Consider the following 11,721-nt stretch of genomic DNA (forward strand, 5'->3'; position numbering starts at 1 on the left):
GCATAACATTGATTTGAATAAAAAAAAAAGGCGCCATTGTTATATAAAAAAAAAACGTTGTTTTCTTTTAAACAAACAAATTTCAGAAAATACAATGCTACCTCAAACTACACGCAAGAAAGTTTACCGAATGAAGGATTTGACACGCGCACCGGAAGTTGAAAATGACAACATACAACCTGAACTGGTCGATGCAGAAAGATTGTTTTTTAATGTACGGTCGAATGAACTTGAGAAATTATCTCTCGAGCTGGCAGCAGAAAAAGCACGTAACAGTCAATTGATGAAAGAGCTGCAACGGAACAAGCGAATAAATAAGGAGCTTTTGACTGACCATCCTGAAAGGGATTCTGCTAGATTAGAGTTCGAAAAAGAAAATCGTCTTTGTAGCACACGAACGATGCAGCTTGCATCAAACTCGGAAGAATCAAAGTTTTTCACTTCAATAAATCAGCTTTCCATTGCTTCCGTTAATATCCCCGAATGTAAGGCTGCAGAAGATGGCGAAATTCACCGTCAGTCATTTGAAGCTTGGAAGGATCTCTTGGTGGATTCGATGACATTAGCAGGAATAGAAGAAGAAGGCACAAAGTTTACGATCTTCAAGGTAAAAACCGGCGCACGGCTTCTAGAGATATATAAAAACACGAAATCAACAGAACAGGATCCGAACGCAGATTATTTCCCATTCGCAAATGCTCTATCCAGACTAAAATCATATTTCGGATCGGGATCCGATGTTATGCTCATGAGACGCAAATTAGCACTATTAGCACAAAAGGCAGATGAGTCAGATCTATCTTACATAACACGAGTCGGTTCAATGGCTCGATTATGTGAGTTCGATGGCCCAAAAGAGCTTGAACAAATTGTTGCAACGATAGCAGAACATGCGACAAACCGAGAGGTTCGTATGGCTTCACTGAAAATGATAAGTCGCAATAAATGTTTCACAGATCTCATCGACAAAGTGCGTGAGATCGAAGCGATTAAGCTTAACGAAGAATTCGTACAGAAGAAACATGGACATTCCGAAGACACGGTAATAGCATCCGTTAGTGCATCGTTCCCACATACTATGGGTCGACCATCGAACGACGTACCAAAGAGTTTCCACAACTATGGTAACAGATCATTCAGAAGGGGAGCTTCTAGGGGAAGACATCACTTCGTTAGTGAGGGTCATTTTTCCAGAACATTTCGTGATGAAAAATGTTGGCGTTGCAACAGCATATACCATAGAGCAAATGAATGCAGTCACAGAGACAAAAAGTGTAACAATTGTGGGTTCCTTGGCCATATTCAACGAGCATGTCGTTCGCGTGGCAGGACTGCTAATTTGAAGCGACTATCTACAGAACAGCATAATACTCCACGGAAAGTAGCCGCAATAGATGGGATGAAAGAGGACTCAGAGCCAGTTGATCCAGTAAGTGACCACACATAATTAAATCATAATTCGTATCATTATCAACAATCCTGAAAAAAAAACAAGAGAAATAGCTTCAAAAAAAAAAAAAAAAAGTGAATTACAAAAAAAAAATAATAATAATATGTTTGAGATATCTTAAATCTTTATGTATTAAAAAAAAATTGAAGGTTTTCACCGTATTCACGTTGTTCTAGATTCGTCCGAAATTCATTCGAGTTTTAACAAATATGTCATCCGCATCTGAAATAATGAAGTACAGTAGCCGTGATACACCACGAACAGCTAAAGAGGTACCAGACGCTCGAGTTGCCCACATCGGAAATCAAATTAACAGCAAACAATACTTTGGAAAAGACGATGCGTTTATCACCGCTACAGTATCAGGAATGAAATGCAATTTCATAATCGATTCCGGTGCACAGGTGAACACTTTCACCGAGTTTATGTTTCAGAAGCTTATATCGGATGATAAGTATAGCACTGGGGTTCTGAATGTTCAATATAAGACAGATAAGCCCCTTAAAGCATATGCTACTGAGGGAAACATAAAAGTTATAGCTACATTCCATGCCCCCCTCCATGTGTCAAACGACAGACCAACGCACATAGAGAAGTTTTACGTAGTAAATGAATCTAACGCTTTACTAGGGAGATCTACGGCTTCACGATATAGTATATTAATGCTGGGTCTACACGTCCCACTTAAATCACAAGCAGATCATGTTACCAATGAATTATACGCTGGTGAAATTGCAACGGTGGCTTTCGACGGAATATTCCCGAAGTTTAATATTCCACCAGTTAAAATCTACTACGACACATCGAAGCCACCTTGCAGAAACGTATTCACTAATATACCGCTTGCTGTAAAACCGTTAGTCGAAGAAAGGTTACAGAATCTGGTATCGGCGAACATCATTGAAAGAGTAGTCGATGGTATGGATACTTCTTTCTGTTCGTCAATGCTAGTTGTACCAAAAGGTAAAAACGACATTCGTTTAGTCATCGACTTGCGTGGGCCAAACCGCTACATTCAACGTACTCCATTTCCAATACCTACCTTAGAAAAAATAGTGGCTGAGTTACACGGAGCCAAATGGTTCTCAACAATAGACCTTACGAATGCATTTTGTCGTGAATACGACTTACTTTACTATGGGGTGCCTTTTCAAAATTTACCCTCTGAGAGAGTGATAAGTTTTTGATCGTGAATATCTATTGTTGTATCTAATGAATCAACATAACTCTTGCGACATGCCATCGGAAATATGATCACAATTTTATGATAAAATTTTCAGTTTTGTGACATAGTCTCAAATAATTCAAAATTAAACTTTTCTGAAATGTTTGGTATAAACGAGTATCAAAGAGGATAATTCATAAGGCGCGTTTGCCTTTCTCGTATTTTTAAAGCTCATAGCTCAGTGATCTGTGAAAGGATTTATATAATCTAACTACCAATAGAATCGAAATTTTTCAATTTAAACGTGTATAGCAAAAGCATTGAAGTATTTCAATAGTACACTATTGAAAAACCTGTCTCATTTGATCCATGTCAACACCAGCCAATCAGAACGCGTTCTAAGGAAGAGAACAAAATATCTGCTGCTGTACAACAAATCGTCCGGGAAAAATGTTCCGAAAAGTGGTGAATATCGCAGTGAGTTCCTCAATTTGGTCCTTGTGAATGCTAGAAACGAATCCCTACAACATATTGATAGTTTCTTTCAATGAATTATGCAAATCCGAAATGAAATAATCGACATTAAAATTCTGTATGCGGCTATTTTTATAGCCGTTAGAACCGCCCATTAGTGAAAAAGCTACAAACGAAATCACATAAAAGGAAATCTCTTAACAAAAATTCAATCAGTTTGGATTCTATCGCCACTGCGAGCAGATGTGTTTTGTGTCGTCTGCACAGCTAGTTTCGCTTTCGACAAGAGCGATTACGTCACAGCTGCCAGTCATTAGCATTGGAAAAAAAAACAACGGTGGAGAGCATTGCACAAAATCAGCCGTTCTAATGGCTCTAAAAATTTTCTAAAGAACTATTAGGATTTGTTGTTCGCAAATCGAAAGGAAATATCCTCAATTTAGTGCAAATCTAGAACAGTTTGGTTAGATTTGTGCACTTTTCGCTGTGTGAAATTCACAGTAATCGAGATCAAGTGAAGCCTTTTTTCGCGAAAAATGTTCCAGAGTTTAATGTCGTATAGAATTACGCAATTTGACTCTTCTGAATGCTGGAAACGAATCTCTACAGCATATTGATAGTTTCTTTCAATAAATTATGCAAATCCGAAATTATATAATCGACATTAAAATTCTGTATGCGGCTATTTTTATAGCCGTTAGGACCGCCCATTAGTGAAAAGGCTACAAACGAAAACAGGTAGAAACAAACCTCTCAACAAAACTTGAATCAGTTTGGATTGTATCGCCACTGCGAGCAGATGTGTTTTGTGTCGTCTGCACAGCTAGTTTCGCTTTCGACAAGAGCGATTACGTCACAGCTGCCAGTCATTAGCATTGGTGAAAAAACAACGGTGGAGAGCATTGCACAAAATCAGCCGTTCTAATGGCTCTAAAAGTTTTCTAAAGAACTATTAGGATTTGTTGTTCGCAAATCGTAGGGAAATATCCTCAGTTTACTGCAAATCTAGAACAGTTTGGTTAGATTTGTGCACATTTCGCTGTGTGAAACTCACAGTAAACGAGATCAAGTGAAGCCTTCTTTGTTTTTGCGAAAAATCTTCCAGAGTTTAATGTCGTAGAGAATTACGCAATTTGACCTTTTTGAATGCTAGAAACGAGTCCCTTCAGCATATTGATAGTTTGTTTCAATAAATTATGCAAATCTGAAATGAAATAATCAACATTAAAATTCTGAATGCGGCTATTTTTATAGCCGTTAGGACCGCCCATTAGTGAAAAAGCTACAAACGAAATCACATAAAAGGAAATCTCTTAACAAAAATTCAATCAGTTTGGATTTTATCGCCACTGCGAGCAGATGTGTTTTGTGTCGTCTGCACAGCTAGTTTCGCTTTCGACAAGAGCGATTACGTCACAGCTGCCAGTCATTAGCATTGGAAAAAAAAAACAACGGTGGAGAGCATTGCACAAAATCAGCCGTTCTAATGGCTCTAAAAGTTTTCTAAAGAACTATTAGGATTTGTTGTTCGCAAATCGTAGGGAAATATCCTCAGTTTACTGCAAATCTAGAACAGTTTGGTTAGATTTGTGCACATTTCACTGTGTGAAACTCACAGTAAACGAGATCAAGTGAAGCCTTCTTTGTTTTTGCGAAAAATGTTCCAGAGTTTAATGTCGTAGAGAATTACGCAATTTGACCTTTCTGAATGCTAGAAACGAGTCCCTTCAGCATATTGATAGTTTGTTTCAATAAATTATGCAAATCTGAAATGAAATAATCAACATTAAAATTCTGAATGCGGCTATTTTTATAGCCGTTAGGACCGCCCATTAGTGAAAAAGCTACAAACGAAATCAGGTAGAAACAAGTCTCTCAACAAAAAGTGAAGCCTTCTTTGTTTTTGCGAAAAATGTGCAAAGGGGAATGCTTGCATAATTCATACAATTGATCAACTAATTGATATTCGGAAGTGTTAGGGAACATGTCAGTTGTTTTCGTATTCACGACATCCAGTTATGTCTCTGACATTACCCACCCGCCTTTTTTCATATAGAATTGCATAGCAATTCCCGGCATCTCACAAATTTTTTCACCGAGTTCGGTATGTTTCGATGCGTCCGACTTCCCTTTGGGCTATGTAACGCTCCTGATCTATTTCAAGAGACACTACAACGAACCGTGCTAGCTGGATGCAAGGGATGTATAAACTATTTGGATGATTGTTTAGTATATGGAGCAACTAAGCAGGAACATGACGTAAATTTGGCCAAAGTACTTGCATGTCTTGCTAATCATAATGTCAGATTGAACAAGGACAAGTGCGTTTTCGGCAGCCAGTCCGTCAAGTTTGTCGGTTTTCAGCTTACTCCTGACGGCTGGCAAATTGACGAAGAGAAGGTCCAAGCAATCAAAAATTTTAGACAACCAAATAGTAACGCTGAAGTTAAAAGTTTCCTAGGACTGATTACTTTCGTGGACAGATTCATAGTAAATCGAGCGTCGAAATCGGAACACTTGCGAAATCTTGCCAACTCTGAAAATTTTTATTGGGGTGATAAAGAAAACGAAGAGTTTAACAATCTCAAAAAAGAGATCTCAAACTCCATAAAAAAGCTGGGATACTACAACCTCACCGACCGTATAGAACTTTTTGTAGACGCATCGCCTATTGGATTGGGAGCAGTGCTCGCTCAAATTGATGAGAATGGTATTCCTCGAATTGTGGCTTGTGCTTCTAGAGCATTATCAGTCTCTGAAAAACGTTACCCACAGACCCAGAAAGAGGCACTTGCTGTTGTGTGGGGCGTAGAAAGATTTGCTTTTTACTTGCTAACTAAATCATTCACTATTCGCACAGACGCGGAAGCTATCCAATATATATTCAATGCCAATCACCGTTTGGGAAAACGCGCTGTCTCACGCGCTGAAAGTTGGGCTCTACGATTACAGCCGTATGACTATGAAATTCAAAGAGTACCAGGGAATCAAAATATTGCTGACGCTTTGTCCCGTCTTATAATATCAGCCCAGGAATCGATTCCATTCGAAGAAAAAGAAAGCCATTTCCTTTACGCATTGGATTCTGGTAATATGGCTATTACGTGGGAAGAAATTGAAACGGTATCTGAAAACGATAGTGAGTTAATATCGGTTCGAGAAGCATTAGCTTCGATCAAATGGCCTGAAGATCTGCGCGCTTTTGAAGCACAAAAAAACAATTTGCACTCACTTGGATCGATGGTATTTAAAGATGATAGAGTAGTACTTCCATACACACTCCGAAATAATGCACTCGATTCTGCTCATGGTGGACATATCGGAGAGGTAACGATGAAACGTGTGATGCGCGAATTCTTCTGGTGGCCTTGAATGTCCACAGAGGTGACTCGTTTCATAAAGGACTGTAACACCTGTGTTCAACTGTCCAAACGTAACCCTCCATTGCCTTTATGCTCTCGAAGTTTGCCCGAAGGGCCTTGGCAGATGTTACAAGTAGATTTTCTTGAAATCACTTCTTTCGGAAGCGGAAAATTTTTAATAGTAACGGACACATATTCTCGTTACTTATTCGTAGTCGAGATGAAGGCGACTGATGCCGAATCAACAAATTCGGCCTTGAATGACGTTTTTAGGATGTGGGGATACCCATTGGTCATACAAAGTGACAATGGGCCTCCATTTCAAAGTTCATCTTTTGTTTCATACTGGAAAGACAGAGGAGTGAACGTAAGAAAATCTATACCACTAAGTCCCCAAAGCAACGGGGTCGTAGAAAGACAAAATTCCGGGATCATTAAAGCCTTATCAGCATCTAAGTTGGATGGGACATTATGGCGTACAGCACTACAACAATACGTGCACAGACATAACACATTCATTCCTCATTCGCGGCTATTAGTTACTCCCTTCGAGCTTATGGTTGGATGGAAGTATAGAGGTAATTTTCCCGGCCTTTGGAAAACAAAATCCATAGAAGATTGTAATGACTTCGATCGATCGGAGGTTCAGGAGCGAGATACTGAAGCAAAACTAATATCCAAACAATACGCTGATCGTGTACGAGGTGCGAAAGAAAGTAATATTAAAACCGGCGATACTGTTCTTCTGGCGCTACAAAAAAAGTGTAAGACAGATCCCACTTTTTCATCTGAACGTTACGAAGTAATCGCTAGAGACGGAGCGAAGGTTGTAGTGATGAGTAGATCTGGAGTTCAATACACGAGGAATGTTCAGGATATAAAATTAGCACCAGCTATTTCGAATCAATCCCTCAGCTTATCCTGTGAAGAAGCGAACACCGACGAACAATCACAAAACTCACCAGGCATCTCATCCGAAGATTTTGCACAAAAGAACTATACCATGAATCTCCGTCAAAGGTCCACTTTGCGGCGTCCTTTGCGATTAGACAATGATTACATTTATCATGTATTTTTCTGTAGAGATGGGCAATTCGCTCCTGAGCTGTTCCAGTGAATCGAATCATTGAAGTGAGCTGACAGCTCACAGCTCTTTTCAAAAGAACCGCAGCTCATCAGCTCACTCATTTTCTACCCAGTTCACTGCATTATGACGAAGGGAACACGCTACGAGCTGATCGGATCTTCGGCTCTTTAAGAGATTCAATTTAGTCGACATCAATTAAAGATAAACTAATTCGCATTGCATACATTGCATCATTGCAAATCAATGATTCAATTTCGATCATGCATATGAAAGAAAACCGGTGTATAAGAAAAACGGCGCACAAAATTAACCTTAGGTTCAAACTAAAAGAGCTGATGAGCTGATACATCGAATCGATTCACTTTGGTGAGCTGATCGGTTCGGAGCTGTTCACCAAAATGAGCTGTTTTGCACGCCTCTATTTTTCTGAAACAGAAACAGCAACGTAATAATATTATTATCAATCAAAAAATAAAAATAAAAGAATACAGATTTCGTTAAAATGACATTTAAGTGCACTCTTTTTCGAATCCACTCAAATTCACACATGAGATACCCAGAAACATGCACTGAGAAAAAAAAAGTATAATAAATTGTTCGAATAATTAAACGTAATAAAATAATAACAATAAACTGTGTCTTTTTTTTTTCATATTCTGAGAAACGATATTGGGGAGATATATCAACAAAATTGAGAAGAGGGTTTGAAAGTCGTATTTTCAGCATCTGATAAAATGTTATACTTAATTTTGTAGTTTGAGTGACTATATGATCATAACAATTTGATTGATTTATGACACTGAACATGCTAACTGTTCAGGATGTTTCATTCTATTATAATAGGTAATATATCTGAAGAGTACCAACGAAGGCAGATGTAGTGATAATGAATTAAGTAAGAATATCGGTGACATACATAGTCTAATTTCTCAGCACTGCACACATCCTCTGGCACGGAAATTAAACAATATAACTGGCAACTATGAAAAAAAAAGAAGAAGAACAAAACGCACACTCGATGCGTTTCACCACAAAAGGAGGAAGAGAGAGAGAAAAAAAAGAAGAGAGTTAGATCTCGATCGTCTGAGCGGGAATCGGAGAGTTGCGTCATTCTTTGGACTACTTTCACGAAGGCACGACGTGATATTGGTTATTCCCAAATTTGGACACGACAGAAGGGTCTTCGTATTCTTTAATTGAAGATCAAATAGCTGATCAGATAAAGCTGAATGGTACGATTCAACCGATTCTCGTTAAATGGACGGCTGGTATGTCGAGACTAGAGCGGGACTCTAGGCGTCTACATCTTGCGATATCGGCAAGAAACTCGTGTGACAAGTACTTATTAAGAAATGTGCACACTGTTGAACAACTACAACTACCCGAGCAAAAGCTGAAATTTTCGGACGTAGCGGCGCGTTACAAACATTTGAACGGACTGCCAGTAGCTGACTACATGCAAGGAACCCCTCGAGTCCTAATTGGATTAAAGCATCTCCATGTGTATGCTCCATTAGAATCACGCATTGGAAATCCAGGAGAACCAATAGCCGTACGAACTCCGCTAGGTTGGACTGTATACGGTCCTCAAGATAGTAGTGATACACTAGAAGGATTCACCGGACATCATGTCACACATATTATGTCGGACCTGGATCTGCATGATCTGCTCAGAGCGCATTATACCTTGGATGAGTCGGGAGTTACTGTCGCTGTTCGGCCGGAGTCTGCTGAAGAACGGAGAGCTCGAGAGATTTTGGAAAAAACGACCGTGCGAATCGGTAATCGGTTTCAAACTGGGCTGCTGTGGAGAGTCGATCATCCCAAGCTACCAAATAGTTTTCCGATGGCAGTAAAACGTATGAGTAACTTAGAGAAAAAACTGTCTAAGAACCCTGATCTTCAGCGAGCTGTTGAGAAACAGATCGGTGAGTATGTAGTCAAAGGCTATGCTCACAAAGCAACGGCACAGGAATTAGCGAGTTCCGAGGAAGGAAAAGTATGGTATTTACCCTTAAACGTTGTACTAAATGCAAAAAAGCCAGGAAAGATACGCTTAGTATGGGATGCAGCTGCTACCGTCCAAGGAATATCCCTGAACTCTGTATTGTTAAAAGGGCCAGACCTTCTTACAAGCTTACCAGTCGTAATTAGTCATTTCCGTGAAAGACGTATCGCTTTCGGAGCCGACATAAGAGAGATGTATCACCAAATTCTCATACGCGACAGTGACAAACAATATCAAAGGTTTCTCTATCGTTCGAACTCCAGTGACCCACCAGAAGTGTATATAATGGATGTGGCAACGTTTGGATCGTTGAGCTCTCCGTGTTCGGCGCAGTTTATCAAAAACAAAAATGCCAACGATTTCGTAGCGGAGTACCCAGAAGCAACAAAAGCTATCATGGAGAAGCACTATGTCGATGATTACTACGATAGCGTAGATACAGTGCGACAGGCGGTAAAACGAGCAAAAGAAGTAAGCTTCATTCATTCCAAAGCCGGATTCCAAATTCGAAATTGGGTCTCGAATAGTAAAGAGTTTTTGCGTGTCCTCGGTGAGCGACGAGATCATCATGTAGTCAATTTCAACTGTAGTAAATCCGGTAATACGGAACGGGTTCTGGGCGTTTCCTGGAATCCGGAAGAAGATGTTTTTATCTTTTGCCCCACACTGCGAGAAGACCTTCGTCCATTTGTTTCGGGAGAAAGACGACCGACGAAGCGCGAAGTTTTAAGTTGCGTCATGAGCCTCTTCGATCCACTTGGCATGATAGCTCCTTACACAATTTACGGGAAAATCATCATACAGGATCTGTGGAGACTGTGCTGTTCCTGGGATGAAAAATTAGACGATGTGAATGCAGAGAAATGGTTGAGGTGGACAACGTCGATGGCAGATGTAACCAAAATAAAAATTCCGCGTTGTTATTTTCCCGAAGCCACACAGGCAGATTATGACTCGCTCCAACTACATGTATTCACAGATGCAAGTGAAAATGCATATGGGTGCGTGGCTTATCTCCGAATTTCAGTCAATGGCATACCACAGTGTGCGTTAGTAGCAGCTAAATCTAAAGTAGCGCCGTTAAAACATCTCTCTCTACCGCGATTAGAACTCCAAGCAGCGGTACTAGGGTCAAGACTGGCACACATGGTTCAAGAATCGCATTCTTTACCGATTAGACGACGAGTTTTCTGGTCTGATTCTCAAACTGTGCTTTCATGGATTCGCTCTGATCATAAAAAGTATTCCCAGTTTGTAGCCTTTCGTATTGGCGAAATTCTCAGTCAGTCTAAGGTTGTAGAATGGCGCTGGGTGCCAACGAGTAAAAACATCGCCGACATACTGACAAAGTGGGGCGGCACATCTTCGCTAACACTCTGTGGAGAATGGGTGACCGGGCCAGATTTTTTGAACACTCAAGAGGAAAATTGGCCAAGGAATGAAGTCCCGCCTGCCAACGTAAAGGAGGAAATGAAAGCACATCACTTATTTCACGAGATTATTTTACAGGATTCGCTCATAGATTCGAGTCGCTTTTCCAAATGGAGTGTTTTGGTGCGCTGTCTGGCCTGCGTGCTTCGTTTTGTGTCGAACTGCAGAAGAAAAATCAAAGGCCTTCCCATAGAAACGATTGCGGCTGCGGCCAAAGTGAGAAAATTAATCAAAATTTCTGTTATATCAATCGTGACACCGCTGAAGCGTGAAGAATATCAACGAGCCGAAAACCATCTGTGGCAGGAAGCACAACGCGAGGAATTTGGAAATGAATTGAAAACATTACTGAAGAACCGCGAACTTCCTCGTGAAAAACAACGATCAATCGATAAAGACAGTATACTGTACAAACATTCGCCTCTCTTAGATGAAAACGGAGTGATCCGGATGGAAGGAAGGACCGCATATGCCGAATTTCTACCGTTTGAACTTCGTTTCCCCGTGGTGTTGCCGAAGCAGCATAATATAACCACAAAATTGCTGTTACACTATCATCATAAATTTGGTCATGCTAATAGAGAGACCATCGTGAATGAAATTCGTCAGCGATTTTATATCCCGAAGCTAAGAGCAGCTGTGTGGCACGCGGTGAATATTCATTATAGTATTTTATTAGTTGTCTCTGCATTCTGAATGCCCAATTTACTCCAAAAATGATTGGCTTAAATTTTAAGTTCTTTA

Source organism: Malaya genurostris, chromosome 3 (genome assembly GCF_030247185.1).
Source record: "Malaya genurostris strain Urasoe2022 chromosome 3, Malgen_1.1, whole genome shotgun sequence".
NCBI lineage: Eukaryota > Metazoa > Arthropoda > Insecta > Diptera > Culicidae > Malaya > Malaya genurostris.